General features: G+C 39.6%; 1 long non-coding RNA gene across 1 annotated transcript; it reads right to left on the bottom strand.

Moving 5' to 3' along the window:
* Positions 1-3,768: 3,768 nt before the first annotated feature.
* On the bottom strand, positions 3,769-6,473 carry LOC308625054. The gene is made up of 3 exons (XR_014017046.1): positions 6,456-6,473; positions 5,294-5,386; positions 3,769-4,215 (listed from the first exon to the last, which is right to left on the bottom strand). It is a non-coding gene; the product is annotated as an uncharacterized lncRNA (long non-coding RNA).
* Positions 6,474-6,913: the final 440 nt, after the last annotated feature.

The raw sequence follows: 6,913 nt of genomic DNA, 5'->3' as shown, positions 1-6,913 counted from the left end.
TGACTGTTTTTAAGATTAAAATTAAAAGTAGATAAAAATATATGTCTATTTGACAACCAAGAACAAACATGAAAATTAAAGAGAAAACATCAAACCCCAAAACAAAGCATTTTATGTTTCACTAGTCACTGAGATGCCCACAGTATTGGAGATCAGGTGTTTACTGACTCTAGCATATATTTACTTTTTTTTTTTCCACTCGAATTTTATAGTTTGCATAGTGTAATGTGCACAATCACCAGGGTCATAGAGGTGGGATATATTATTCAGTATTTACAAAATTTACTTGTCCAAGGAAGCCACCCCCCACCCCCAATCCCCTTTTGGAGGAATATCAAGTTTGATGAGATTTCTCTTGTCCAACAGCTGGGAAAACCAGCTCATTATTAAGTCCCCAGACAAAGGTAAGGGTGGCCCATGAGGCCATTCCTGCCTTAGATGCCTTTGTCTTATCAAATCAGACACGTGGTTTTCTTAGAGTCCAGACAATGCAGAACCTAGAGTCTCCAGGGAAACCAACTTGTTATGGTCTGTAGATGGTTACCTCTGAAAAAACGACAAGATTTTTATGCCACAGGGTCTTCTGGCAGGATATATTTGGCTTGGATTTGGTCACTTCCTTAGTGAACACACTGCTCACAGTTAGGTGGTAGATTTTGTCTGACTTCGGAGGCATCACATATATTAAGGAGTTAAATGGTGTGGACAGTTGGACTGAGGCTATGGAGTGATGGCGGGGGATTAGGATTATATAATCAGACAGAAAGTAGAATTTTTGTGCCACAGGAAGACTTTTATTTTGTGCGGGAAAACTAAGTAACGTGCCTATTAGTTAGACCAAGGTAGACCTAGTCTGAATAGGAGCCAGTACTAGAAAGAAGACTACCAATATTTCTATATTGAGGAATAAAAAGAATTCATGAGTTGTCCACTGGATGCTTGGTAAGAATTTATTTTAAACTGTACTTGGGATTTTGGTTTTATTCAGGTATAATGTGGTCAACAGATCAGGAGATGATCGCCATTGAAAAGATAGTTTGTTATAGTTTCCAAGAGAAGAGAAGAACCCATCCTGTGCAGGGCCACATGAGCAAGCACCAGGACCAGTCAGGAGTAGAAGAAGCAAGGGGAAAGCATGAGCAAAAGCCTCTATTGTGGTTTTCCAAAGAATGTGTGGGTGAGGCAGGATAAGCAACTGGGCAGATATTGAATTGGATAGTTGCAATAAGTGGCTGGGCTCTGGGGCATGAGGGTAGTCCCTAGTTGTCTGGCACCTGGCCCTGGGGTGATTAGGGTAGAGGAATATTGCCTCCTGGAATGTAAAAGTCAGATAGTGGAGATGGTCCTGAGTTTGGGCTCTGGATTGGTTAATTTGCATGTGAAAAGTATACTTCCTGGAAAGTAGTTCGCTATCTCTAAGGACTGGGTAGCCCTGGCAGGGCAATCTTCCAGTCAGCGAGGCTGTAGATGCCAGAACTTCAAGAATACAAAAAAAAAATAATAAAGAAATACAGTTAACATAGGACTCTGGAATGAGGAGAAGGGTCTAAGTAGTGAGAAATTTAACAGCTTAGCCCCAGTATTCTCTTTGCTATAACTCTAACGTTCCAGGGAAGCTCCCACCTCAGGGCCTTTGCATTTGCTGTTCTCTTTACTTAAAGCATTCTTTCCAAACTTATCTCCATGGCTTCTTCCCTTATTTCTTTCATATCTTTACCTAAATAACACTGTTACAGTAAATCCTCTACCACTCTACTTGAAATTGTACCCTTCCCAAAGGTCCCTCTCCCTTCCCTGCTTTATTTTGCTTGATAATGTCACTCTGTGACATATATTTTACTTGTTAATTTTATTTTCTCCCATAACTAGAGTGCAAGCCCTATGAAAGCAAGTGTTTTAAAAAATATTTTGTTCACTGCCTGCTGATGCAGGGGACACGGGTTCGTGCCCTGGTCCGGGAAGATCCCACATGCTGCAGAGCGGCTGGGCCTGGGAGCCATGGCCGCTGGGCCTGCGCGTCCGGAGCCTGTGCTCCACAACGGGAGAGGCCACAACAGTGAGAGGCCCGTGTAAGGCAAAAAAAAAATATATTTTGTTCACTACTGTATCTCTACGATCTTGACTAGTACCTGCACATGGTAGGTATTTAATAAATATTAGTTAAATGAATGAATAAATGAATGAACGACGATGTTCAACATTAAACGTAAAGCTCTTTTATGTTCCCTGAGACCTCCAGTAGCACTCTGTTGTCCACGCAACCTTGGGTAATGGTGCTTTGAACAAGGAACCAGAAGTAGAGTCCAACTTGGGATGAAGTGGTACAGAGAGAAGGAGGTATAGTTGCAGGAGGAGGAACAACTGATAGGGATCAAGAATTAAGCAAAAGAAGGAATTCAGAGTAAAATTGAAGAGTGAGAGGTATCCAGGAGAATTGCAAGCAACTATACCCCAATTCTCAGGGGACAAAGAGGGATTTGGATTTCTCGAAGCATGTGGCATGAGCAATCAAATCATGTTTTCTGAATATTAAAAAAAAAGTGACTCTGAGAACTACAGGGCTGGGGTACCTATGGGTTTCAATGACAATGCAAGGCAGTCTTTGGTAAAAGAAACATTTAAAGAAAAAAATATTTAAAAATAAGAAGGAAATCTGACTTTCTAAAATAAGTATAATTCGCAGAAGAAAGGAAGCACGTTATGTCTTGTTGAAGAGTAAGGAGGCAGGTGATCACTAGATCATTCTCTGCACTTCCTTGGCGATGTTCTCAGTGCATTTCACTGAGACACAAAAGCTCAGCATAAAATTTCAGTTTGTGAGTCAACAGAGCAGGAACATATGCAATAACGCAGCAGCCTTTAGATAAATGAGAACACTCTATTGTTTCTAACTGCCATGGCAAAGTTATTCTCTTTTACACATTTTCAAGATTCCACTTTGCAGGTTTTTTCCCCAGTCAGTGCAGTACTTGCTTTGTTTTGTCACCTAATTTTTCAATCACCTACTTCCAGCTGATAATAAAAGAAATGAATAATATCCTGAGTGTATGCTCAATTCCGTGCTTGTATTTCCAATGGTAGGAACTACTTGTACATAACAATAGCAGATCATTTCTCTAAACTGAGGATAATTTAAGTAATTTTTAGTTGTGATGTGACAAGTGTACTGTATACCTATGGAACAAGGAAACACTAAATTTTATTGTAAAGCTTGCTGATGAGATACAGTATACTTCAAACACATTTTAGTGTAAGTAAATAAAAGAAATAATTTTTTCTGTAAGTGATACAAAGAAAATATTTAAGTGTTGAGTAAAGCCTTGTAATTTTTATGTTCACAGCTTTGTCAAAAAGATGTTGTCTTCCCAGCAGCATCGTGTTATCAAAGATGCAAACCTTAAATCAACAGCTGTTACACCCCCGGTAAGTTATGAATTTTTCCTGACTTGTAGCAATCGTTCTTTTTATTTCTCTTCTCAGTCAAGCAAGGAAATTAGGGTTGTTTTCATGTAGAAGATACACACATTGTGGCTTAGTATCGCATATAATCCACATCTCTTACCTTTTAAATTAAATTGCTATTAAGTTGAATGTGATCTGAGGGCTCCTTTTGATTAATACCAGAAATATTAGTAATATATTAGTTAGTAAATAGAAGGTAGAGACAACATTATTTACATAAAAGTAAAGAGAAGGTAACACAGACATAATAACGGGCATCATTTTATGATTTTCATGATTTGTATTATACTGATACATCAGAACAAAATGAAAATAAAGCTAAAAGATTTATGGTAGTAGAGGAGAGAAACTGCTGTGGTTTTAAGTGCTCATTTATTTATTTATTTGGCTGCGTCAGGTCTTAGTTGCACACGGGATCTTCCTTGCGGCACGCGGGATCTTTCGCTGGGGCGCGTGGGCTCTTCGTTGTGGCGCGCGGGTTTCTCTCTGGTTGTGGCATGCGGGTTTTCTCTTCTCTAGTTGTGGCGCATGGGCTTCAGGACGTGTGGGCTTTGTAGTTTGCAGCACACAGGCTCTAGTTGAGGTGCGCGAGCTCAGTAGTTGTGGCGCGCAGGCTTAGTTGCCCCGCGGCATGTGGGATCTTTGTTCCCCGACCAGGGATTAAACCTGCGTCCCCTGCATTGGAAGGTGGATTCTTTATCACTGGACCACCAGGGAGGTCCCTTAAGTGCTCTTTTGAAAAATATCCTCTGCCTTAAAAACATCAGAGAAGGTAATCTTTTGGTGAGTTTAGATAAACAGTACTTTGAAGTTACAATCCACTTCTTCACAAGCTAAAAGTGACCTGGTTGTTCTTAAAATTGTTTGTCCAAATGAAGAATAACTAATATTTATTAAGTGTTTGTAAGCATTATTTATTGTACTAAAATGCTTTCTATAGAGCATCTACTATAACACTGACTACTCTGCTGAGCTAAGTACTGTTACGGTCCCCATTTACTGGTGAGGGAATTGAGACCCTGTGATCAGCACGGTGTCCAAGGTCCCAAATGGTGGAACAAGAATTCAAATCCAGGTCATTAAACTCATCAGAAGGAAGCCTCAACAGATGGAATTCTTTAAACATTTTGTAACATGGACTCCTGATTGCAGGGAAGAATATCTCTGGGGAATTCAAGCATCCCTTGGCAGCAGCATCTTGTTCTTGTTGGGGGTAATTTGCTGAAGTATTTATGGGTTACTGAGGTTTATTTTATCTCATATACGCTATTGCAGTGGCTACTATGTGCCAGGCACTATTCCAAGCACTTTATAAATATTAACTGTATGAGTTAGGTACTGCTACTACTACCATTATTATGAGATAGGTACTATTATCTCATTTTATAAATGAGGAAACAGAGGCATGGTTTAAATAACTTGCACAAGGAAATGTAGGTAATAAATGATACAGATTTGACATGAAGTGTTTGGTCTTATAGTCTGCACTCTCGACCACACTACACTAAGGCTGCCTGTCTGTATCATCAGCTATTGCTTCAACAAACCACCCTGAAACGCCATGGTTTACAATAAGCATATGCTTTTCTTGCTCACAGATCATCAGGTTAACCATGGTTTGGCTGGATGGCTCTGTTCTGGGTCAGATGACCTTCTCTCCGGGAGTGGGTTGGGTTCAGGTCTGCTGCATTTGTGTTTTTGAGGGGCTTATGCTGAAGGAGGGCATCTACCCAGGGCATGCTTTTCTCAGGCAGATCAGCAGAGTGCTGAAGCCAAGCCCAAACTGCACAAGCATATTGAAGGCCTATTCGCATCACATCTACTAACATACCGTTGGCCAAAGCAAGTTGGGTCCATGCACAACATCAGGCATTCAGGAAGTACATTCTTCCCACCGTGGGAGGGAGAAGGTCGTGAATGTTTCCTGCAAAGCAATCCCAGTGATCACTCTCTACCCTGGTCACCACTCAACCAGATTTTGGAGTGGGAGTGTGTATTAGTTAAGGTTACTCTAGTGACTAAGTTAGATATGTCCCCAAATCTCAACTGTCTAACATAATAATAGTTTATTTTTCACGGGCATGGCATTTGGACAGCATTCCACATGTTCACTTATGAACTCAGCTAGGTCCTAAGGTGTCGTGTCGCTACCTTCCTGTATGTTCTGAGACCCCTTCATTCAGCCAGCAGATGCAGAAGAGCTGGCATGAAAGCTCATTATGGATGAAATCTGGAAGCCACATTCATTACCTCTCCACATTTTATTGGCTGGAACTCAGTCACATGGTCACTCCTACCTCCATGAAATAGAGTTTTGAGCTCAGAAAAAAGGATACATGGATTTGGTGAGAACATCTAGCCAGTCATTGTCATAGATGGCAAAGTACTGTTGAAAATGCAAAGGCATCCAAGTGACTTTACAACAAAACATGAGTATTTGAACTTGTGCTTCATGTTACCATAATATAGCCTAAACCAGGAAAGTTTAGATGTATTTAATCTATCTCTAAAATCAGGATAACATTTTAGTATGAAAATCATAGCTTTTTAATAAAAGAACCGATAAAATATTGGCTTTTGGGGGGGATGAGGTGAGAAGAACGGTCATGTAAAAGGAGGAAGCCATTGCTACCGATTCCTACCTAAATTTGACCTGTAAAAATGAGCTTGGAGTCTGAAAGCTAGAGTTTGCATCAGAATGAAGCAGTCAATATATGCAAATGGGAAGTTTTGAAATCCCAAAGCAGAGTATGAGTCATTGGAAGAAAATATTTTGTGAAGGCATGATTTTTCTGGAGCCATTCAGAACAGACATTTCTCTTTGGCTTTATGAAAGTGTACTGATATTTTGCAGGGTTTGAGATACGTCGTACCTTCCCAAATTAATCTTCACTGTTTCTGAGGACCATGGCTAGCTAAAACTCTACATCGTTACTTACCCTCATGGTTTTCCTTTACTTTCCCTCTTTATGTATTTTTAAAAATGAAATTACTCATATACGACAGGTGGAAGATGAAAGGTTAAATCTATTCTTCTATAGTGCCAAACCGAACTCAATTTTGAGGCAGAGCTGTAGCTATATTATGAAAACAAGTATTCAATTAAAGATGTTATTCATTGTATGACTCACCAATTACTAATACAATTATTATAACTCTTGTTGCCATAAGAAGTTCAGTTACATTACAGCAAAATTACTATAGAATGCAAAATTGATATTACTTACCTTTTCATCTTGACGAATTCAAAACATCTAAATCACATCTTTAGCTGTCAGTTCTCAGTCATTATTTATGTCAGATGTATTATTGACTGAAGAAAGCCAGATTTTCCTTCTTCCCTTTAAAACACTTAGAATAGCTGCTTTTGTATCTTGCATTTTTGACAAGTACTTTTTGTGTCAAAAACATATTATGTCACAGCATAAATCACTGCTTCCGTCCCTGCATG

This window comes from Mesoplodon bidens (genome assembly GCF_964165515.1).
Source record: "Mesoplodon bidens genome assembly, chromosome: 11".
In the NCBI taxonomy this organism is placed as follows: Eukaryota; Metazoa; Chordata; class Mammalia; order Artiodactyla; family Ziphiidae; genus Mesoplodon; species Mesoplodon bidens.
This window is presented reverse-complemented; position numbering and strand designations above follow the sequence as displayed.